The sequence below is a fragment of the Stenella coeruleoalba genome (assembly GCF_951394435.1).
Source record: "Stenella coeruleoalba genome assembly, chromosome: 19".
Classification (NCBI taxonomy): domain Eukaryota; kingdom Metazoa; phylum Chordata; class Mammalia; order Artiodactyla; family Delphinidae; genus Stenella; species Stenella coeruleoalba.
This window is the reverse complement of record NC_137165.1, coordinates 8,935,949-8,960,683: the sequence shown is the minus strand read 5'-3', so window position 1 is coordinate 8,960,683 and position 24,735 is coordinate 8,935,949. Positions and strand designations below refer to the sequence as shown.

The window sequence follows — 24,735 nt, the reverse complement described above, 5'->3', positions numbered from 1 at the left end:
TGTGGCCGGGGACATGGATGGGATTAGGCACGAGGATGTAGATGGAGCGCTCCCCAGTTACAACCAAAATGTGGATGTGTGACTCTGGGTAGGTGCTCATTGGGCTGAAGAACTGGTTCTCCTTGACCAGGGGTGGACCCGGAGAGCAGGAGAGGCCCCAGGGAAGGATGTGAGCTCGCTGGGTTGGCTCACAATGAGCCACCCACACAGGAAGCTGAGCCCTCACTGCTGGGGCACCCACCCCACCCCCACCTTGCCCCACCCAGAGCTCTGCAAGGCAGGGGAGCAACCCCTGGAGCCCCCCGCCCCCCAAGACAGAGGGAAAACAATCAGATTGGGTCACTCCCCTACTGTAAGCCAGAGCTTAAAACCGTGTTTCCCTTAGAGTCAAATCCAAGGACTCAACTGTGGACTATAGGATCGTGCATGACTCAGCTTCCATCCACCCCTGGGTCACCTATTGCAGCCACTCGGGCCTTGAACGCACACCCTTCAGGGCCCTTGCACTTGCCCTGTCCTTGTTTGTAACACATTTCCCCCCAGTCTCAACTCAGCTGTCACCTCCTCAGAGTGACCTTCCCTGATCACCACATCTAATGCTCCCCCCCACCCAGGTCATGCTAACACACCACCTGGTTTCATCTCCTGACTGCACTTGCAACCATCTGAAAGGATGTATTTGTTTATGTGTTTGTTTATGTGTTTTTTTGTCTGCCCCCATAAGCCAGTTGAAGTAGGGGTCATGCCAGGGGAATTGACAGCCGCGTCCTCCACATACTGTCTAGGGAGACAGGAGCCATGAGGCAAGCAGACCCCAGAACGTCAGTGCTGGAAGGGACTTTCCCGGTCTTCACGTTCCTCCCATTTATCTGAAAAATCTGGGCCACTGAGGCTGAGGGACTCGGAAAGAGGGCTGGTATCTTCTCTTTACACCATACCAGCTGCCCTCCAGACTTACGGAAAAGCACAGAGGGGGTCCAGGGTGCAAGCTGAGGGACGCCACCTGTCTGACAAGGCTGGAGCTTTACATGGGCCCCCTCCCCACATCCTGTCCCCAGAGGCTTCCAGAGCCCACGGAGGATCCTACGTGTGGCCAGGTGTGTCTCCCCAGTAAATCTCCCTCCAAGCTGGCTTTCTGGGGAAACAGATTCCGGTGATCCCCCCTGGTTCCACCCTCTCTGGCTCTGGGACATTTGCAGACGAGGCATGTCTTCTAATGCTAACTTTGGTGCAGGCCAAGGAGTGTCCGTCCTCTTGGAAAGACAAGCTGCCTGACTGTGCCCTGACATCCTTCCAGCGTATCCCGGTCCTGCTGTTCTAAGTCAAGGCCCAGGTTTACGGGGATGGCACATCCAGCCTCTGCTATAGTTATTCTAGCCACAAGGGGGCGCCGTTGGGTATGTCTTATTCCTTGATTTTGTTCAAAGGCGAGCAGAAACTGGTGATTTTGGCTAAATTCTTAGGTTGGAATCTGCAGGTGAGACATCCCCAAACACGCCTCTTCATGCACAATGCCATGGGGATCCTATTCTCCCAGTATCACATGTTCAGGAAGTGAAAATCCGATCTTTGGCAGAGCCAAAGTCTGCCCCACGTCCACTCCCCAAAGACACTGTGACCAGGGTTTGGTCGGGTACAAAATTTGACTCCGGAGGCAGAATAGGTAAGGGGGGCTAGATCTGAAGTCTAGGGAAGCAGGAAAATGGGAAGGTTGGGTGGCTGTGGAGAAAGATGTGGATGACTGGCTTGAGGGCTGCACAAATCTCAATTTTTAAGGGCTACAGGGCTGGAAGGGAGAACATTAGACCCCCCAGATTACCATCTGTTTCAGTCAGGGTGGGTTAGATTATGCTGCAACAACAAATAATCTCAAAATCTCAATGGCTTAACCCAGCAAAAGTTCATTTCTCACTCAGCTCCATGCCCAGCTCAGGTCATCACGGGGCTCTGCTCTAGTCCCTCAGAGACAGAAGCTGATGGAAGCAACATCTCATCACATGCTTCTAGAACAGAGAGGTAGAGAGCAGAGAACTCTGGTGGGCTCATGCCAGCAGTTAAATGCTCCAGCCTGGAGATGACCACATCACTTCTGCTCATAGCTTGTTGGCCAAAACTCATCCATGACTCCACCCATGCACAAGAGAGCCAGAGGTTGAATCCTCCATGTGTCCAGAAGAGGAACCAGATCTCAGTGGCAATGCTAACAACTCCCACACCCAGAAGCTGGATTCTCAGGCTTTGCAAAATACCCACTTTTTTGTATCGGCCCCTTGAGTCTGGATATCCCTTCACCTTCTGATGGATAACACACTCTGGGAGGTGAAGGAATGTAGGATCTGGCTAGGTGGTGGGTTGAGCTGGGAGGCTTCCTGTCTCCAGAGCAGGTGATCCAGGGATTCATTGCTGCTCTTTCTTTCTCTAACCCCTTGGTTCCCCACCCACCTACGTGCACACAGGAACAAAAACAAAAATGAAATGGGAGCCAAGTATATTGATTTTTATTGAACTTACTGGGCTCAAGGACAAAAATGGTGGGGAATGATAGTGGGGATAGGAAAGAGCTGGGGAGAGACTCCACACACACACACACACACACACACACGCACACACACACACAAGCCAGGGAGCCTGGCCCTGAGAACTACAGCTAGAGGTACAGGTAAGCTGGGCTCTAATTGTAACCCTCTCCCTAAAGATGCTGGGGTCAAAGTGGACCACATGACAGATCCAGGGCACACATCCTTCCTTGTCCAGTTTCCAGGCTCTTCCAAAGAAGGAAGTTGCATTGGGTTGGTCCTAGGATGGGAGGAAAGTGGAAACAAAGAGGCAAAGTAGGAGAAGGAGTTTTGGAATGGGGAGGACTGGGAAGGCGCCCTCAGAGTCCCAACCTGGGCCCAATGGGAGGAGGAAGAGTTTTCACAGAAGGCGGGAGTAGGCTAGGCTTTCACAGGAGCCTGCCCAAAGTAGGGCAAGGGGTGTTGGGGTTCCTTCGTTTTGAAGGGCCTGTTGTGCATTTGACTTTAGCCAGCGGTTTCTCACCCTGGACACCGCTGTACTGGCAGCTCAGGGCCCAGTTCATGGGATGCTAGAGCCACCGTGGGTGGAAAAGGTCCCCACGTGCAGAGAAAGTTCACGCTGACCGAGAACAGGGAAGACGGGAGAGCCCTGAGGACCCTGAGAAGCTGGGCCTCCTCACGCTTGGGCTTTCCGCGTGGTAGGAGGAAGGGGTTAAATGGAGACGCTGTTCTCGATGAGGGGAGGGTCCAGGTAGTATAGGGCAGCTCCAGGCCCCCCCGCTCCGCTCCCGGATGTCTCGCGAGATCTGAGCCAGGCGGCTCTGGAAGATGGCGGTGCTCCGGAAGATGGCGGTGCTCCGGAGAGGCCTTTCCTCGGTGAAGTGCTCGTCCGGGTAGGTGTCCAGGGGCCGCTGGGAGAAAAATCAGGTGCGGGGTCAGGATGATGTTCAGGACGGGATGGAGAATAATGAAGGACCACATTTGCCAGCAAATACAGTCAAAGTGGCTTGTAAAGGCGGGCGTGACGCAGCCACGGCTACTGTAAACGCAAACCCTTCAAACCTCCAAACCACCACTCCAGCGACCTGCGCAGAGCAGCCTGGACACCCGCAGCCCACGGGGCCCTAAAAAGGTCCCTTCCTGTCCCTGGGCCACCGCTCTATGAACTAAATACAACCACATTCAGAACACACCTGAAATCAAACGTAAACACGCCCGAGCAATTATGCCCAAGGATACACCTGTTACCTCACAGTTTCACAGATGGAAACCCCTGAAGACAACCAGGTCTGAGGCATCTCCCAGTCAACCAATGTTGCCAGCATGAGCAGCATCACCATACACTCGTGCTTTACAGCGTAGCCAATCACAGTCAAGAAACAGCGCAGTGAACTTAAGTCAGTGCCATCCTGTGGCGAGCAGAACTGCCCATCTGGGCTTGACCGCAGTGCACAACCAGTTCGCCATCACGGTTCCTGGGGCCAGTCTCCGAACCTGCACACACTGCTCATACAATACAACTGTTGCCAACAATCCTGTTGTTTAAAATATTCTTTGTCTTGTTTTATTGCGCCAGTGAAGCCTCGCAAAACACTGTTAAATCACAGCTTTGTTTTCTTGTCCCCGACTTTAACGACCTCTATGGTTTCACCATGAGGACAATGTTTTCCGAAATATATTTTATCAAAACTCCATAAGGGAGTTTCATCTTTTTTAAGATTTTTTTTTTTTTTGATATGGACCATTTTCAAAGTCTCCATTGAATTTGGTACAATATTGCTTCTACTTTACGCTTTTGGGTTTTTTTTTGGCGGCGAGGCATGTGGGATCCCAGCTCCCCTACCAGGGATCGAACCCGCACCCCCTGCAGTGGAAGGCAAAGTCCTAACCACTGGACCACCAGAGAAGTCCCGGAAGTTTCATCTTATACTGAGTTTTTATTAGTAATGGCTGTTCTCATTTATCAAACGTTTTTTCAGCGTATACTGAGATGATTATATGGTGTTTCTTTATTGATGTAAGGAAGTGTATTGTTAGGTTGCATAAGGTTGAATCAACCTTTCATTCCTAAATTAAACTAGATTTCATCATGATGTATTATTGTTTTACTATTTACTGTTGGCCTTCACGGACTACTGATATATTTTTAAGATTGTTGTAGCTAAGTGGAATGAGTTTGTAATTTTATTTTCTTAATTACAGGTGATGTTGCAAGGGCTTTACATGGACCATCACAACGGCACAACAATTCTATAAGACAGGTACTCTTATCATTCCCACTTTACAGATAAAGAAACTGAGGCTTAGAGAGCCCGATTACATATCCAAGGTCACATAGGTGGGAAATGTGGATCTGGGACTAGAACCCTCTACCTGAGACTCACTTCTCAGGAGCACTGCCTTTGCCAGGTGCTGGTATCAGGGTTCCCAGTAAAATGATTTGGGAAGCTTCTACTTTTTTCTGCACTTTCAAGCAGTTTGAATGATTTAGGAATTATTTGTTCTTTGAAGGTTTAATAGAATGTCCATTTACAAGGAGAGGGATCAGATCTTTCACAACCTTTTTCATTTATGTATGGTTTTCACCTCTTCTGGTTTTTTTGTTTTTTAGGTTTTCTTAAAAAAATCACTTATTTCATTTAGGTTTCCAAATTTATTTGCATAAAACTAAGTATTTTCTTCTCCTTTTTAATTTTTTTTAAATTTTTTCAGTCTTCTCGAATATGTGGCTATATGCCTTTTACATTCCTGATGTTGTACATTTATGGGGTTTTTTTTTTCTTGATTTGAATTGTTTCTGGTTTCTTTATTTTATCGGTCTTTTCAAAGAATCAGCTTTACGTCTTACTTACCAGATTGACATCTAATTTCCAAAACTATAGTGTCACTACTGATAAAGCAGAACACAGAAATATGATAGACTGGGTTCAAAGCCTACTTACTAGCTGTGACCTTGGACAGACTGCTTGGTGCCTTTGAATCTCAGTTTTCTCCCCTGTAAAATGGAGCTGCCATTTATGGAACGCTTATATGCCGGTCACTGTCTTAAGCATTTTAAATATAGCTACTTATTTATTTTGTGTTTTGAAATAGTGTACACAAGATACCTGATTTAATGACGGAGGCATGGTAGATCCTCAGAAAGTGATAGGTGCTATTATTATTGTTGTTGTTGTTGTTAGAACTTTCTGGGTTGAACTTCCCACTGGCTTATGAGAAAGGGAACTCTCCACTCTCATCATCTTGTATACCCTTCTCTCTGTACTGTGACATTGTGATTTATAATAAGAAATGTATATTTGGTCTTCCCGTGCCTAGCACAGAGCTCTTAAAACCCTTATAATTTCATTAAGTGATGGAATGTTAAAGGTGTCTTTTGTTATTCATAATAAGCCCTTTTCAACCCCACCGGAGCTTATGTTAATGAGGTGACTTCTGGAAAGCCCCTGGGGTGGCCGGTTGCCGGGAGAATCAACCTTGTGATTAGAGGGTGAGAACTTTGTTTCACCCTTGCAGCCTCAGGGGAGAGGAGAGGGACTGAAGGTTGAATGAATCCCCAATGGCCAATAATTTAATCAATCATGCCTAGGTAAGGCTGCCTCCATAAAAATCCCTCACGTACAAGTTTGGAGAGCTTTCAGGTTGCTGCACACGTGGATGTGCTGGGAGGGTGGTGGACCCAGAGAGGGCAGGGGAGCTCCGCGCCTCTTCCCCAGCACCGCGCTCTGTGAAGCTCCTCCATCGGGCTGTTCCTGAGTTGTATCCTTTTAGCATAAGCCCGTCATCTAGTCAGTAAACTTGGCTTGAGTTCTGTGAGCTGTTCTGGCAAATGATCAAAACTGAGGAGGGGGTCATAGAAACCTCTTATAGCTGGTTGGTCAGAAGCTCAGATGACAAGCTGGACTTGCGATTGGCACCTGAAGGGGGTGAGGGTGGTGGAATGGAGGAGCAGTCTTGTGGGACTGAGCCCTTGACCTGTGGGATCTGACACTATCTCCAGGTGGACAGTGTCAGAACCGAGTTAAGTCATGGGACACCCAGCTGGTTTCGGAGAACTGCTTGGGGTGGTGGGAAGCACTCACACACATTTTCTGGCTGGAAGAATCGAGTTGAGAGTATCGAGAGTACCCACAGAGTGTTCTGTGAGTAGACAAAAAGCAGAGAGAGCTTTTCCTTTATAAGGACAGAAATGGGTGTCTCCAGATCCTTGGGAGGTGGGACCAGAGAGAAGCAGCCTCCAGGGACAAGTTCCTGCATTCCCGGGCATGAGATAAGTTAAAACTTGTTAGAGAGAGAAACCCTCTGTGCCAAATGGAGGCAAGCGGGAGAGATGAGGATATCACGTAATGTCAGAAAGCTTGGGGACACGACCTGGAGGGCAGAGACATGACTGGTAACGTGGTGTGTAAATGGAGGTGATAGTAATTGGTGATTAAAGGGCTGCTCCCCTGGCCCAGCCTAACTCACAGCCTCCTTGCCGTCCTTCCTGCCTCCAGAATTGCCGCTCCCATCCATCCGCACAGCCACAGAAGCACCCTCGCTAAAACACAAATTTAGCCACGTCACCCCCAGGCTTAAACTCTTCAATGGTTCCCCTCTGTCCTGTGAACAAATACCGCACCCACACTGAGCCGTTTATGGTCCTGCAAACCCACCGACAGACTCTCACCTTCACTTGGCTTCACTTGGTAGAGTCCTTCCCTCTGCCTAGAAACTAATCCTGCCCCTCCTTTGTCTGCCAAACCCCTCCCTATCCCAGAGGTTTCATCTGAGATGTCACTTCCTCCAAGAAGCTGTCCCAGGTTCGCCCAGACTTGGTCAGGTTCCCAAGTCTGGGGCCCCATTCTCACCTCTGTCACTAGACTGTAAGCTTATGACATCAAGGTTCATAACTGCCCACCAGTGTCTGGCACATTGCAGGTTCTCAGGAAGTCCTGATTGAATGGAGGAGTTCATGAATAATTCCTACAAGACGGTGGTGCCCTTTTCCATTTTCCTGTGTGTCTCCTCAACCTGGCCACAGGATTCTTGAAGGCAGGACGTTCTCACCCAGCTTTATGAGCCTGGCGCCCAGCACTGCGTTGACACATGGGAGGGATCCAGCAGATGTGCGCTGGATATCTGGGTGAATGGATTAGTGGTTGACTGACGAGTAAGTGGTTGGATAGATGGATGGATAGGTGGATAGATTGGTAAACTGGTGAATTAGATGGAAGTTGTGCCCCGGCCACTAAACTGGTATTTGCTTCGGTGTATGTCTTTGGGGACCAACTGTCATTTCCTGAAGAAACTGAAGAACCCAAGGCAGCTCAGCAGTGAGCATAAATGCCAGCTATCGGCTCCCAAACTCCCTGGGAGAGCTGCCACCACCTCCACTGCCCAGGCCCTGCAGACTCCCCCCACCCCTAGACACCCCCCAACACACCTGATCCTTGGGCTCTTGGCTGGCCAACCAGAAGAGGAGAATGTTGCTACAGGTGGTGTTCACTTCCGGGAGGGTGTCTAGGTAACTTTTCAGGGTGGTGGTCCCCTTGGTCTGCGGTGGGGGCTGCCTCATGAATTATGGGGCACTGGGCATCCAGGCCCCAAAGTCATGCTGTGGAGACCCCACCCCAGTGGAGTTGGTTGGCCAGAGGAAGAGGACCCTCTCCCTCCTTAACATCCCTGTTCCTGCACGTGCCACCCCAGATTTTGCAGTTGGGAAATAAGGGGGTCATGGAGAGGGAAGAGAGGGAGGGGTATAAGGTTGAAAGTTCCAGAAGGGTGGCAGGAGCCTGGGTCACCCCTTGTCATTCCCCACCCAATGTTCCAGGACTGGGTGGAGTGAGTCACCTAGGAGGGAGGAAGACCCAGAGTAGAGGTCACCCGAGAAACGGGTCTTGCATTGGCCCCACACACAGAGCAGGCTGCTACTCCACTTGGCCGCGGCCCATCCGAGACAGCAGCCCCTAAGTTCCACTCCCTCCACAACCCAACTCGAGTCACCATTACAAGCTTGGACCCAGCTCCACTCCAGTCATCATCCAGCCCCAGTGCCCAGCCCTATTCATAAACTCATCACAGCTCCGACCCTCCCATGCTCTCAACCCGAACTCTGGCCTCATGTCCATTGCTGGGCCTAATGTCGCGTGACCCAGTGCCCCCCAGGCCCGCCCTCCGCAGCCTCACCTGCCCACTGTTGACGGCGGCGTGCTGGGCGGAGCAGTTGAAGATGACTGCAGTGAGGAGCTTCACCAGCTCTCCCGGGGTGCACAGCCTGCATGGGAAGCCTGCGTGTGGGAGGAAGGGAAGAGGGTGCAGATGGAGGGGACCAGATTCCCCAGGGCTGGGGTTCACCGCAGGCAGAGAGTGAGCCGTGCGTACTGAACATGTGGCCACCACTGTCTTTAGACAAGGATTAGGGTTGGGCTGAGGTTAGGGATGGTCTTCACCAAGGTGTGGTCTCTGAAGGGGGTACTGGGACGGGACCAGAAAATGCCCAGTTGGCAGAGCTCACAACCGAAGAACCCAGTGGATTCAGCGTGACAGCCAAGCTGCCCCTCCTTGAACACCAAGGCACTTCTTTCTGCCGCCCATAGTAGTGCTTAATGACTTAATTCTGCCCAGCTCACCACGATTTGTCTGAGCGCTCAGGAGCAGATCTTCCACTGCTGGGTTTAGTGGCAGAGACAGATGGCCAGAGAGGGTGCTACTTATAAGCTTGCAGTGGTAGAAGCAGAGGGAAGCTTTAAGGCCAGGGCTTGGCTCTTTGAGGAGAGGGCAGGCAGGGCAGGCTCGGCACTGGGGCTGGCGTGGTTAGGGGTGACTTTCCTGGAGGAAGAGAAGGGCCTCCCTGGGTAGAAGAATGGGTGAGCTTTGAATGGAGAAAAGAAGACAGAGGAAGGCATTTTCAAGCTCAGCCCCTGGTCCTTTTTTCTCTGTACCTTAGTGGTCTCATTCAAGACTGTGGCTTGAAGCACCTCCCACTGGCTGAGGATTCCCAAATTCACATCTCTCCTCCTCCTGGCCGCTGAACTCTGGACTCAGCAGTGGGTGTCAGCTACTACCTGATACCTCTGCCTGAGTGTCTATGAGGCATCCCAGACTTGACACCTGCCAAGCCTAATGCTTAACTCCCTACCCCGCACGCTCCCCAAACCCATCTCCCCCTCCCCCACCAGTGGTCCCACTTCGGTGCTCTCTGTCCAGGTGCTCCCGCCAAAATCCGTGCGCTGGCTCCTCTCTTTATCTCATACCGCACAAGTCAGCAAATTCTTGCAGAAACCAATCTCGTCCCATCACCGCCAGTCTCCAGCATCTCGCTCCTGGATGAATCTGACTGCTTCCGCCTTTGCCCCTGATAGCCTGTTCTTCACGTGACAGCTGGAGTGAGTGATCCTTTAGAATCATAAATCCAATTAGGTCACCCCTAGCTAAAGCCCACTAAGGGCTTCCCACCTCACTTGCCTCGCCATGGCCCTGCTTGATCTGGCTCTCATTCCTTCTCCAACTTAATTTCCTTTCCCACTTTTCTCCCTCTGACTCTACTCAGCCACATGGGTCTTCTGATTCCTCAAACCCACCAGCACACTCCCACCTCAGGGCCTTTGCACTGACTCCATCTCTGCCTGTACACTCTTGCCCCGGTTATCCACAGAACTAGCTCTCTCCCTTCCTTCACATCTCTGTCAAACATCACCTCCTCAGAGACTTCCCTGGTGGCGCAGTTCCCTGCCAATGCAGGGAACATGGGTTCGAGCCTTGGTTGGGGAAGATCCCATACGCTGCAGAGCAAGTAAACCCATATGCCACAACTACTGAGCCTGTGCTCTAGAGCCTGCGAGCCACAGCTACTGAGCCCACGTGCCACAACTACTGAAGCCCACACACCTAGAGCCCCGTGCTCTCTGCAACTAGAGAAAGCCTGTGAGCAGCAACAAAGAACCAACACAGCCAAAAATAAATAAATATATAAATTTATTTTTTAAAAAAATCACCTCCTCAGAGAGGCCTTCCCTGACCACCTACCTGAAATAATCCCCCCTACCTCGACCCACTATATCCCCTGATGCTCTTTTGTTCTCCTTAGTATTCATAACCACCTGACATATTTGCTAGTTTATTATCTGTATCTCCCCACAAGAATGTTAAGCTTCATGAAGGCCAGGATTTTTGTCTGTCATGTTCACTGCTGAACCCCAGCACCTCGAACAATACTTAATAAATATTAACAGTACTTAATAAATTTTACTGGTTGAATGAAGTGAAAGCGTGAGAGGGTAGGAAGCCAGAGTGGGAAGGCACGGAGGCATAAACAACGTGAGGGAAAAGGAGCAGACTTAATTGGAGGTGAGGCTGCAGCAGTGTGCCAGGCAGGGTAGTTTCTGGGCAGTGTTTCAGAGGATTACTGGGGCAGTGGCCCCAGTAATTGAATTGGCAGGCGAGCAGCGAGAGGCTGGGAGGGGTGGGACGGGTTGAGAGGCGGCTGCCACAACGCACGAGTAGTGAGAGGACTGGGACTCGGACGGTGACAGTAGAAAATGATGGGGACAATAGGATTAGCCACCCTACTGGATGTAGGGAGAGAGGAAGACATCGGGGAACATGAGTCAAGATGGCTCCAGGGTTTGGAGTCAGGATGACAGGAAAGAGGCTGATGCAACAGAGCAGAGAGGCTTGGAGGAAGGACCAGGTGTCTGTCCTGGGAGTGTGTGGGAATTTTCTGAATGTTCTGTTCATGGTGGCTAGAATAAAAAAGCAAAGACAGACCGTCTACGGGCATTTTTCTGTAGTGCATATTGTTTGTTTTTTCCCTTTGAAATATGGAAGCAAGAGGCATGCTGACTGAGGTTAATGAATGAATGTGTTTTACCTTAAAACATGAGTCTAGAATTACTTTGGGCTGTTTGGAAGAGATGTTTGTCTATCTGAAGGATGTCCTGATGTATTAAATCAGAGACAAGTTGAATAAAGAAAGATCAGAGAGTTGATCCCGCTCTGGGTCTTGAATAGGAAACAGATAACCCCAAAGAGAAAAATAGCTGTCCCTGGAGGAGAAGCAGTCAGGATCAGGACGCCCCTGATTAATAGTAGGGGTGCAAAGCACAGGGAGGGGCTGCCCTTTAAAAGATCCAAAAGAGACCTGGCTGTCACCACCTTAACCCAGAAGTCACACTTGGCATCACTCATAGTGAGACAGCCTGACATCACATGCCTCCCAATATGATGCGATGCAGAGAACACAGCATCACTGGAGAAATACTCTTGCCCAAAACATTTAACCTTTAGGTATTGCTTCCGGTTGACAAAATACACAGAGGGTAGAGGAATGACATCATGAGGAAGCAATTAGATAAATTTGGAAGGTGAGACATTCTGCAGAACAACTAGTCCTAGCTTTTCAGTAGCCCTTGTGAGATGTCATGTGATTTCAGAAAGGGTGGAGGGGCCTGTGCTAAAGTGAGAGAGGCTTTAGAGTCAAAACAAACAAAGGTGTCATGTGGTCCTTGACTGGCTCCAGAATCAGCAGGATCAGCTGAGGGAGAATGGGACAAGTGAGGAAATTTGAATATGGACTGGTAAGAGGGTGATGTTGGAGATTATTGTCAATTTTGTTAAATATGATGGCAGCATTGCGGTTGTGTAGAAAAGCGGCATCGTGGGTTTGTTTGGGGGTTTTTTTGAGATGCATAGCAATTAGGGGTAAAATATGAAATGTATGTAATTTACCTTAAAAGACTTCAGCAATAAGCAAAAGCAACAGCTTAATCAAATATGGCAAGATGTTAGGAACTGTGTCTAGGTGGTGGGTAAATGGGTGTTCATTACATCATATCCTATACTTTTCTGTATGTTCAAAATTTTGTTTAAAAAAAAAAAAAACAGCCGGGACTTCCCTGATGGTCCAGTGGTTAAGACTCCGTTCTTCCAATGCAGGGAGTGCAGGTTTAATCCCTGGTCGGGGAGCTAAGATCCCCACAGGCTGCAGAGTGGCCAAAACAAAAAACACAAAAAACCTTTGGAGCCCATTACAGGTAGGGCTACACCAGCCGTTCATTCTGTTTCCTGGTGACCTGAGACCACGCCTCCTTCCTGGGTCTCCCCCAACGGGAATTCCTCTGGGTGGCCATCAAAAGTGCTAAGTCAGCTAAAAGTCACATCCCTGCCAAGAGAAGACATCCCAGGCAGTGACAGTCTTCCACCCTCCGGCCAGGGCTGGGATGGGGAGGCGGCAGAAGGCCTGAAAGAAGTGGGAGGTTCTGAAGGACACGTCCTCCATGGAGCAAAGGGAAGACTTTAAGGAAGGGAGGACTAAGCAAAGGAGGCCTGAGAGGGGGCCACTGGTGTTGGTGGGTCTCAGAGGCCACTCTGGCAGTGTCAGAAGAGAGGGGAGAGTTAGGGGCCAGTGACAGGTGTAAATAAGGAGGAATCAGGCAACAGCAGTACCAAGCTACTCCATGAAGCCAAAAGCGAGAGAGATTGGGCTGGAGGGGCCACCCGGCAGGACGGGCGTAAGAGGGTATGAGAGAGGAGTCCAGAGTCCTTAGTACTTGCAGCTGGAGATGGCTCCTACCACATGATGTGACTCATCCTCAGACCTCAGCAAGCGGAGGTGAATGGGTGGTAAAGGTCGAGCAGGGACTAGACAGGCACCATGTAGTGGCTGAAAGCAAGGGCTTTGGAGATGTTGGGCGCTGGCTCTGGATCCTGCCTCTGGCACTTACTACCTGTGCAGCCTTCTGTGCCTGTTCCTTATCTGCCTGGTGGGGCTAACAACAGCATGTACTTCCAAGGCTTGTCAATGAATAAGAACTGGGTCATGGTAGGGCCAAGGGGGACGGTGGGTTTGGAGGATGGGGAGGGGATACCTGAGCTTTCCTGGCCCAGGAACTCCTGAGCAGAGATCTCTCCAACCCAGGCCTGCAGCTCCGAATCCTGCTGCACAGATGCATCACTGGGGTAATAGTAGGCCATGATTTCTGAGACAAAACTGTAGGAAAGAGATGTCCCTGCTACGGCAGTGACCTTGGGCTCCGGCCTCGCCTGAAAACCAAGGCCCAGTGCTGCTCAGGCCAGGGAGAGCCAGCTGCCCAGATTCCACTGAGAGTCCATGGGGGTTCAGTGGGGACCCCCAGATTCAGTTGGAACCCCAGTGCCCAGGCTTGCCTCAAGTCTCACCCCCACTCCAGAGAGGCCACCGAGGAGAGCCTGACATGCTGTGTCCCCTCGCCACTCAGCACCCAGGAGAAGGGAAGACCTGCCCACCTAAAGGCCCCAGCCCACACCTAGCTGTTGCTGCTGCCCTGACTCCTCTGGACGGCCCGTCCTTCCGGTCCTTTGCTCATTCACACACAGCCCAGCCCCTCCTCAGCCCATGGCTACCTGCCATTTCATAAGGAACCCCAACCGCAACTCTCACCCTTGAGGTGCCCCACGCTGGGCCTGAGGACACCTGAAACCCCCAGCATCAAGCGCCCCAGCCTGCACGAGCACACGGGTCCACCCTGCCCCTGGGCCAGATTGGCTGCAGGTCCCGGGCCCACACCTCTCAATGGCCGCCCAGACCTTCAGGCCCAGACCTTCAGGCCGTCGTCTCGGTGATGGTAGTTGGGGGTATCCAGGATGCCGCGGGCTCGCAGGCTGTCTGGAAGGCAGAAATTGGTGTAGGTAAAGTGGGCCAGATCGGTGCTCATGAGGTAGAGGAGGACTTGCCTCCCGATGGACGTGACCTGAGGACAGAACACAGCTGGGCTCCCGGACCGGCCCATGCCCCACCCCAGTGCCTGGGGATGAGATTGGTCTAGTGACTCAGCAGAGGGCATTTTTTAGTTAATCGAGCAGTCCAAGACCAAGGATCAAACACCCATGAGAGCACGACATGGGCTGCGCAGGTTGCGGCCTTACTACGTGCGTAGGCGGTAATCCTTAGGTACGTGGGAACTAGAAGAATAACTGAAGGCCGGGCAGGCCGGGGCTCAGGCCGGGGTGCCTCGTCCAACTCTAGGAGCCTTTGGAACCCGAGCCCGAGGAGGTGGGGCCGGTGGGTGGGATCGAAGGAAGGGAGACAGGGTTTGTGGGCGGGGCAAGGTGCCCTCGGGAAGGAGCCCCTTGGAAGGGGCGGGTGGGGAGCCGGGAGGCCGCACCTTGTCCACAAGGCCCTCTGGTTTGAGCAGCGTGGCGTGCGACGGTGTTCACCTGCAGCGTGTAGCGAGTGTGCGGAAGCAGGAGCTGCGAGCGGGTTGAGATCACAGGAGCCGAAGGTGAGGGGAGAAGGCCGCCCCGGCCCCGCTCCCTCTGGCCCCGCCCGGGGGTCACCCAGACCTTGTAGATGGGGTGGCAGCGCGGTAGCTGACGCAGCGTGGCCACGGCGAAGGCCTCGCACAGCAAATGCGTGCACAAAAAGTGCGTGTTGTTCTCGTGCACCAGGAACTCCGAGTTGCGCACCCACGTCTTGGCCAGCAGCCAGTCCCAGTCGGAGTCAGTGGGCAGAAAAATGGGGCTGCCTGGCCCGGAGGTCTGGCTGAGCTGCGTCCAGGAATAATAAGGGGCTGAGGCTCTAGACTGCTAGTGTGCCCCTTGAGGCCCCGCCCCCGCAGCCTCGCCGCGCGCCCCCCCCCTCCCCGCAACCCCCCAGAGCCCGGCCCCAGGCTCACCTGGATGGCCAAGGGCACCAGCGCCCCCTGGGGGTTGAGCCACAACAGGCAGAGTGGGGAGGCTGCGGGCGGCCGTTTATGCAGGGGATGGGGACCTCTGCCGGGATCCAGTAGTCCGCTAGGAAGATGTGCCCCCTCTGGGGAAGTTGCACGGAGCCTTAGAGTGCTCTCCCCACCCGCGTTCTGCTTCCCTGCGTTCTCTGGCCGCTCCCACTCCAGCCTGGGTCTCAGTAATTATTGGTGCCTGCACTAAAGGCTAGTGTTGGGTACCCCACCCTTCCCAAAATGTCCGGAATGAGGTCCAGCTGAGTCCTTCGTTGTGCAGCCTCTCACCTGGCTTCCCAGCAGCTTGGACAAGCCGGCATCCTCTCCCCCTTTCCCCATACCTGGTCCTTCCTATTCTCTCAAGTGAGATGACTTCATTGTATCCAGTATCAGCAAAATCAACACAGGAGGGGAATCCACCAACCCCATCTCCAGCCTCCTGGAGGATGCCTGAGGGCTTGACTGGGCCGTCATCTCCTCCCACACCCTCGGAGTTTCTAGTTCTCAAGGATCATTCTTGCTCCTCTAGTGGTGCTGCCTTTGGCCTGTCCTAAAACAGCCTTCTTCAGGCCTCAGCACCTGGGATCTTGGAGGCCCCAGAACAGGGACAGGGCCTCCTCCTCCAGGCTGTCATGCTCACTCATACCACTTCAGCAGGCCCCATCTCACGCCTCAAGCCTGAGCCCCATCTGGCTCTCACCCATATCTGCTCTACTTAAAGGCGCAGGGCTGGGGGTCGAGGCCTGCAGGCTGGATGCAGCCATCCCACCCTTACCCTCCATACCCATCCCTTCTCCCTACTGACAACTCATCCACCTCTAGCTCTGTCTGCGGGCAGGTGCCTGGTCCCAGCGAGGGGGCCACCATGTCACTGGTGACAGGCAGCTTGCTGGGCAAGCTGGAGAGGCAGTGGAGCATGACAGGATTGACACCGTTCAGGTACTAGTATCTGAAGAAGTGGTCTTCACATCAGTGCTCAGTGACGTACTCTAGGGGACAACAGAGGGGGGCCAGTTGAGCTGGAAACTGCTTCACTAGATCATGCTCAACCCAGCCCTTTGCTCATCACCGTGGTTTAGCCTTTCCTTCCAACAATCCTATGAGAGTAGGTATAATTATATCTTCAGTTTAACACTGGACACCGAAATTCCAAGAGGTAGAGTGACTTGCTCAGTTGGGTGGCAGAGCAGGAATTTGAACCAAAGTCTGGCCCCAAAGCCCAGAACTCTTGGTGGCAGGGGTAGGGGAAGAGAGGCAAGTGCATCTGATCAGGATCAGGACTCCTAAGTGACCCGTGACCCTCTCTCTGTCCCCACTCACTTATTCTTGTCCCCTCCCAGAGGGAGGAGAGATTGGTTCCTGAGGGGAATCTGGGAGATTGCCACCAGTGAAGCCAGGAGCCCCTCCCTCTGGGATCCAGCAGTCCCCCTGAGAGGGCCAGAAGAAGGCCCTTTCCCAGGATGGGGCGGAGGGGTCTGAGTATGGGGTAGGGTGGAGGATGGACATCTCTGCCTGGCTCTGCACACCTGAGGTGAAGGTCTTGTGGCAACACATGATATTCCGGATGTCATCCAGCTTCCTCCAGGAGCCCTTACGGTCCAGCAGACCCAGAACCTTCATGCCCAGGGACCTGTGGGAGGGGAAGTGGGGGTGGGCAGGGGGGCTAGGGGCTGCCAACTGCACTGTGCCCCCAGCCTAGAGGCCTGGAGGGATCAGACGAGGTCAGCGCCCAGAGAAGAGGTACCTAACAGTCCACATGGGAGAAAAGTCTAGAGGCTACTTGAGGCTTTGTAGGGGTGACTCCACATGTGTGTGCAAAGGTGGCGTGCAGGGTGCAGACAAGTCTCCTCGTTGGTGTTTCGTCCTGCTTTCTCCAAGCTCTCAGCTTGTCACAGACCTTCCCTGGTCCCCCTCCACCCACATGACAAAGCCCCAACTGCTCAGGCTGCCTAGGAAGCTCCCCACCAGCTGATTTCTACAACCTTTCTAGCTTTTTCTCCCACCCTTTGCACTAACCAGTCCAGTCACAGCCTTCTTGCTAAACATAGCCAGAGATGTACTTTGTACACTGAACCAGTAAAAGTGGGCTTGCCAACCTACGGGCCGGCACTTTTCACTTTGTGGATGTCGGTACTGTTTTAATTATTTTACAATGAGCATGTACTATTTTATAATCAGAAAAAAATGCTTGAAATGAAGTCAGCTTTCTCCCCTGTCCAGGGCTTTGTTCAAGCTGTGCCTCTTCTAGAAAACCTTCTGCTACATCTCCACCTAGTATCAAACCTATCTGTTCTTCTGTGTGCATCTTAGATGCAAAGTCCTTCATGAAGCATGGCCTGATGGCCCCCCAAACACACGCCTTGTGTGTGTCTTTCACAAAGTACCTATGACTTCCTTCGTTCCATCGTAAACCCTTAAGTACATCACTCCCTTTATTATCCTACAGTGTACTCAAATCAGCTCCTAGTATACTGTGGGCTCCTTAGGGCCAGGACTGGGCTGTGTATGCCTGACATACCCAGTTCGTAATAATTGCTCACTAGCTAGGCCAAGTCAAGTGGAAGGGAATGGAACATAGGTTAGGAGGTTATGGCAGTTGGTCAGTAAGGTAGGCTGTGGAAGGATGCTGATGTGCCATGAAGAGTGTGGGCACCTGGAGAGGGTGCAGGGGCCTTAGTAACCTGACAAGCCCAAGGGCAGCTTCCTACGTGCTCATTAAGCCGCTCACTCCTCCTTCCATGGGTCTTTGCTGAGCGCCTGCCCACTCAGGACCTGGGGATGGGAAAAACTGGATGGGAGCTTGGTCATTAAAGCAGAGGCTGAGGAGGCAAGAGAGAAGAAAGAACAGGCCTTCCTTTTCCAAGGCCTGCCACACATGTCCTTCAGGACACCCTGCAGTCACCTCACACTAAAACCCAGTGACTCCCTCCCCTCTGTAAATGACCACATGGCTGCCAAACGCCAGCTCCTCTTCCCATGGGCCCTTCTCTGAGCCTCACACAGGCTGTCCACGTGGTCTTCTGGGCCCTCCCTTGCCTAGACCCGCATATCCATCCGGGGACCAACTCAGGTGACTCTACCTTCCGGGATGCTCCCCTGGTCCCTTAGCCCTGCCAGGGCCTCTCAGCGGGTCCTTGTCCTGAAGCCTGAGCCCCCGTGTCTGCCTGTGCACCCAATCCACTGTGGACACACTCAAGCTCCACACTCCGCCTCACCTCTGCATTCCCTCCCACTAGTGCTTCTCCAGAAGAACCGTTCTGGCACCAAAGCCCAGAACACGAGGATCCGGCTCCTCGCCCTGGCCTCCTCTGGGCCTCCTAATGCAGCCCCTGCGCAGATGGCCGAGCCCTGCACTCCTCCTGCCATACTGACCTGGGTCTGCCCAGAGCTCACCCGCTCTCCCCTCACTGATCCTCCCCCCCCGCCCCCCCGCCCAAAGCTTCAATCCCACGTGTCTCCCCAACAACCACCTCCTGAGCCCCGCTGACCCGCCTCCTCTGTGCACTAGATGTCAGCTGTACCCCCTCCAGCCACATCACACTCACAGCCTCAGACTTGAGCTGCTTGTGACCCCTCCGATTGCTGATTAACTGTGCTGCACGTCTCCCGAGGGAGACTGTGAGTTCCTCCTGGCCAAAACTCTATCCTAATACTACTCAGCAACCTCTATTGAGAGATTATTTTGTGCTGGATGTTAGCACATTAAAGTCTCCCCCACACCTATGAGGTAGATATGAATATTATTTTCATTTTACAAATGAGAAAACGGTTTAGAGGCTAAGTGAAAATCAAGGTCATAAAGCTAGAAAGTTTTGGTCTGGAAATTGAACCTGAGGTGGCCTGACCACCTCCTTAAATCTTAAGGGCTGGGCCTCTCTGGTCCTACTCAACATGGTCCCACCAACAGTGCCTGGGACCATGCTCTGCTCTGAGTAGGTGCTCAATTAATTCTATTGATTTGAGGAATGGAAAGAGAAGGGATAATTAAGAGCAAAGAGGTGGTGATGGGGAGCTAGAGAATGGAGTTGCTTAAAGAGAGAGTGGAGACGGGGTGGTGGGACAGGGAGAGGGGAGACTGGGGACAAGGAGAGGGGAGACTGGAGACAGGGAGATGGGACACTGGGGGCAGAGACATGGATGTGCATCAAAGGGACAGAGGCTGAAGGAAGAGTGAGCAGGAGTGCGGAGAGGGCAGTGGCCTCACGCAGGGATGGCGTTGAAGAGCAGCGAGCTTGTCTTGGTGGCCGAGTAGCGAATATTGGGTTCCATGGACAGCAAGGACGGGATGTCAGTTTTCATGGGAAAGCCAGGCAGGTACCTATTCCCACTGCTGGGGAGTGGAGGGAGCAGAAAGACAGAAACCAGTCAGAGGGACCTGCAGCCCACTCCCCTTAATTCCTCTCCTCTCTCCTCCCCCAGAATCCCCAGGCCTCCCCTCACTCCAGGCTCCTCCCCTGCCCTCTCCCCTCCTCTCTGCCAGACCCCAGGGACCATCCCCACCCATTCTTCTCCAGACACTTGAATTAAACTGCGTTTGTCACCGATGCTGCTTTCCAGGCCGCCCACCCAGTCCTCACAACAGACCCTTCACTCCCCTCCAGCTTCTTCCCCAAATCTCAGTTCACCCTCACCTGTCGCCCTGGTCTGCACAAGGCACCCTCTTGATCAAAGCAAATTTCTTATCTGACTCCACCTCCTCAAAGCTGCTGACGTCTACAATGCCCGGGAAGCCAGGGGCAGGCGTAGACTTTCCAGCTTCCAGGGGAAAGAGGTCAGAGGTGGCAAGTGAAGCTTAGGGTAAACAGGAACCTTAGCTTTCAAAGATATGACTTTAAAACTCCCAGAAACCACCCATTTTCTGGGTAGATGACAAAGAATTAAAGTTGTTTTTTTTTTTTCCTGAAGGCACTAAGCTTCAGATCAGGGTAGCATTTGAGGATGACATGAATGTCCACACTGGTTTAGAGTTGGGTTTGTGTTGAGATCAAGATCATGGCTGGTTTGGGGGTGAGGCTGAGGATGGGCTGAAGTTGGTCAATCCTAGGGTCATGTCTGGTATCTGGGTCACATCAGGACAGCTGGGGTTGAGTGTGGGTTCATTGATGTTGTTGGGACAGTTGTCAGTACTGGCATTTTGGGTCTGGGCTCAGGGTCAATATTAGATTAAGGTTAGGTTTAAATGAGGGTCGTGATCAGAGCTGGGCCGCCAAAGTTGGAATTGAGTTTAGAGTTAGTACCAGTCTGATTAAGGATGAGGTCAGATTAAGATAGCAAAGAGGTCAAATTAGGCCACCCTCACCGGTAGCATTCCTGTCGGGCCTGGAGTTCCCATTTCCTGTGATCCAGAAGGAGGGGAAGGGAGTCCTGACAAATAGTTCTTGCCGTGAGAAATGAAAATTACTCATTGGTAAGTCTCTTGTCAAATGACACCTCCTCCAGCATGCCTGTCCTGAACCCGCCAACCCTTGAACCCCATCCCTCAGTGACACGGATGTCCCACATTCTTTGTGCATTCATCAGTAGAAGGGATTCAGGACAACCTCACCCCCAGATTAGAACAATCTTCCTAGTTGTTTGCATGTTTGGCTCCTTGGGGGCAGAAGACACGTCGTATTCATTTTGTGTATTCCCAGCATCCAGCATGGTGCCTGGCACCGTGCATATAATATGCACTTGACAAAGGACTGATGAACGAGTATATTTTGTGAAGTGATGGGTGGATGTGCTGTGATGACAGATGGGGATTCAGAGTGAAGTCTGTGAGTAACTCACAGTACTAGCAAGGGTGATGTTCACTCGCTTCACCTTGACCTAGAACATCATCTCTCATGCCTAAAACTCATCTCCACGCTCGGACTCGCCTTAGTCTTGCCTCTGCAGATGAGAGAGCTGCTCAGGAGATATGGGGGTCCAGGGGCTGAAGGACCTTCAGCCCAGCAACCTTGAAACGTCCCCCAAATTCAAGAAAGAATCTGAACAGCCCCTCACAGGGACTTCATCCATACCAGAAAAGCCAGTGGTAGTGGCCAGGGCCTCTCCAGCTAAATTCTCTAAACATTCAGGGCTTCTCCCCCTGTTGAAATTCAGTAACTCAGCTTGCAGGTTAATTCCTCTCAGAGGAATTGGCTCTGGGGAAGGGCAGAGGGTGTCAGTGGTGAGCACACATATCTGTGTGTGTGTGTTTCTGAGTGGTGTGAGTGTATGTAAGTGTGTGTGTGCCTAGTCTCTGTGTGTCTGGGGGGTGGTGGGTAAATACTGCCCAGAAAGCCCCTGCATTTCAGGGCGTTAGAGGCTTATATTTTCAGAAAGCACCTACTTGGGAGCCCTGAGTTCCAGTTACCCTAATTCCAGCCCTATTCCCTACACCCTGGGCTCTTGTGAGAGCTCCCCCTGATCCCAGCAGATGTCTTCTGCAGCCCAGGCCAGCCCCTGCCTCTGGCCCGCCTGTTCCTTGTCGAAGCTCTATGGTGCAGTAGCCCTCAATCCACTGATAGCAGGGAAAGTGGCAAAGAGTACCACCAGGGGTAGTGATGCAGATACGGCTGCAGTACCAGGAGTCCTTGGGGAAGAAAGCGTAGCGCTCCTTGTGGAGCCGCAGCAGCAAGAGCTCACCCAGCTCCTCTGAGCAGCGTACCTTGTACTTCTGCACCTGGGGGGCAAGAGAGCAAGCAGTTGAGAGGCAAGGAACTGCCAACGTCATCCTTGCACCTTGAAAAGTGCGACTACACCGACACCTAGTCTGACATATAAACCCGAGCTGACCGTAACCCATGTGGTGCCTTTGCATGAATTAGAAAAAGGCATCCTTCATCCAGGCAGTAGCAGCCACGGCGCTGCAGGAGTCCTGTGTGAGCAGAGTGGATTCTGGATCTCCCTAGCCTCCCTGGAGCCCTCACCTTATGTAGGCCAGCAGCAAACAATCCTGGGGCCTGGCAGAGGCAGGTGGACCCCTTCCAGAGAAGAGGAAACCCAGGCTCAAAGAGGGCAAGCGCCTTCCCCAAAGCCCACCTTCAGTTACTGGAGGAGGAGCTAGGAAGCCAGTGGAATTCTCCGGAGCCACTGCCCAGGGCTCCTTCTCCACAGCCCTGCCTGGATAGGGTTTATCATCCCCAGAAAAGACAAGACCAGAATAGGGGTAGTGATGAGGTCAGGACCGGCATCCTGAGTTCTGCAGGATTTGATGAGCTCTGGAGGAAAGACCCTCTCCTCCTTCAGGGTCCCCTGTCCGCTCTGCTCCTCGGGGTGGCTCCTCCCTCTCTCCAGGGGCGAAGCCACTGCCCATGCGATCCAGCCGCCGCTTGGGGCTCTCACCACATGTGCCCACCAGTGTGACAAAAATGTTGTCCAGTGTGCCGGCCATCAGGTAGGGAGCAGTGCCCACACACACGCGGTACACGGCCCTGATGGGAGGGAAGGAAGGATGCCCCTGGCAGCCGGCCTGGAGGAGGTGAGCCGCAGGCCAGGCATGGCTGGGCTGCTGAGCCGCTGTGTCAGAGCCTGGGGGTCAGGATAGGCCTTTGAGGAAAAGTCCAGCTGTCTCTGGGATGCTCTAGGGCTCACTCGCTGGCTTGCTGGCTCCAGAAGCTCTCTGTTGTTGCTAGCTGAGGGCTCCCTCTTCCCGCCCACAGCCTTTCGCCCTAATAGTTGTTTGTTTGCATCTGGCACAGCCGGTCCCTCTGACTGGCAGGACCGGGTTCACCCAGATGATTGTCAGGAGCCCGGGTCCCACTGGGAAGGGAAGGACCAGATGCCGAGAGGGAGACAGGGATTAGGTGACGCCTGTATGACTGGGACACTGATCTGCTCCTGGTCAGGGGCCGACTGATGCCCTGGGGCCCTTGTCCACCCACTCCCCAACTTCCCCCAAGACTCTTTCATCCTCTCTCTCAGCCAGAACTGGCCACAGGGCACCCGCATTCCTACTTGTGAATCATCCATGTGAATCACTATACACACGTGAGCCGTAAATCACACGTGACTACAACCACACGCGAGTCGGACACGCATCTCTGCACACTGCACAGGGGTCAGAAACAGCCCTCCTGTCACCTCCTAAACTCGGCACCACCACCCCCAAGCCCGGCCCTCTTGTGTCCCCGGTCCTTGGCACGCCCGATCTCAGTCTCTCGCTTGGAATAGGGCCGGTCTGGGGACCGAAGTGGTCTCCGGGCGCACAGCATCTGAAGGCCCCATGTGGCCTTCTTTCCGCTCCGGGCCGCCCTTGGCCTTGGGGCGGTAGGCGGGAGAGCCCAGGTGCGTGGGGTGCCTGGGGTCTCGGTCATCCGGATTGGGAGGAAACCTCTCCTCGAGGGAAGCCCGCGGCCGGCAGCGCCCCCGTGCTGCCGGTACCGACACCGCACCCACCTAGCCTCCGCGGCGCTCCAGCCCCCAGCGTCCTAACAGGTGCGGCCGCTGTACGGAGGGGGGTCCGATAAAGCGCAATCATCCGCCATTAGCTTCACCGGCTTCCTCGAGGTGCGTTCTGTAGTCTCCTGCGCGCGTGCATAGGATACCGCTTATCCTCAGCATTTTCGTAAATGCGAAACTCTTCTAGGAAGTAGAAGTGCTTGTGTAGCAGAGCCCGGATAGCTCAGTCGGTAGAGCATCAGACTTTTAATCTGAGGGTCCAGGGTTCAAGTCCCTGTTCGGGCGTCTGCCCTTTTTCTCCACCGGTACATGAAAATCTTTAGAATATTTTTGAGTAAATAATTGTATTCATTCAAACATAACAGAGGAAAAGAGTAACGCAAATATTGCTGCCTGGTGTTAAGAGGAAACGGTATTAAGTGCGTCAGGGTATTTTTCAGAAGGCAGAACGAATGACAGTGGAGGGAGAGCGGAGATGTTTTAGAGCAGTGCATATGCGAGCCATACATGCGAATGTAAATTTTCTAGGAGCCACACATTAAAAAGAGTACAAAGAAATAGGTGAAATTTTTTTGAAATTAATTTTAATAACATTTTACTTAACCCATTATATCCTAAATCTTATTTTATCATGTAATCAATATTTTTAAATTATTAATGAAATTTTAACCATTTTTTGTACTAATTACAGTATTTTATACTTACAGCACATTTAAATTCATATTTCAGGTGCTCGGTAGCAGTATCCACCCTAATCCGACAACTCTTTTTTGTCTTCTATGAATGGCAAAGTATGTAAAGGCACAGAATAGGAAGTACAATAATATATATACTGTCAGAAGCTTTTCTTAGGGAATGGGTTCCATGGTGTAATGGTTAGCACTCTGGACTCTGAATCCAGCGATCCGAGTTCAAATCTCGGTGGAACCTTTCCTTTTTCGTTTTCACTCAATACCAATGTTCTATTATATTATTCATTAGCTTCATGTATGATATTCTCTTATGTTCTGAAAGGATCTGGAAAGAAAATTAAACTAGGGTCTTACCTTCTGAGCTTTTCAGGCTAGGTAATTCGAGCCTGTAGCACACCGTCAGGAGAACATACAGTAAGTCACTTAAATATATAGCAAGTTGCACTAATTTTGATAGGAATGTTATTTGACGACATGTTAAAG

At 52.3% G+C, this 24,735-nt stretch overlaps 1 pseudogene across 1 annotated transcript; it reads right to left on the bottom strand.

Moving 5' to 3' along the window:
- Window positions 1-3,117: 3,117 nt before the first annotated feature.
- Window positions 3,118-23,475, bottom strand: LOC307177385 (hydroperoxide isomerase ALOXE3-like; annotated as a pseudogene). Its single transcript has 16 exons — window positions 23,259-23,475; window positions 22,449-22,690; window positions 21,634-21,842; window positions 20,493-20,570; window positions 19,825-19,948; window positions 19,398-19,523; window positions 16,720-16,823; window positions 16,010-16,182; window positions 15,149-15,285; window positions 14,817-15,020; window positions 14,639-14,723; window positions 14,041-14,224; window positions 13,364-13,485; window positions 8,685-8,785; window positions 7,942-8,112; window positions 3,118-3,427 (listed from the first exon to the last, which is right to left on the bottom strand). The product of its transcript is annotated as a hydroperoxide isomerase ALOXE3-like (transcript).
- Window positions 23,476-24,735: the final 1,260 nt, after the last annotated feature.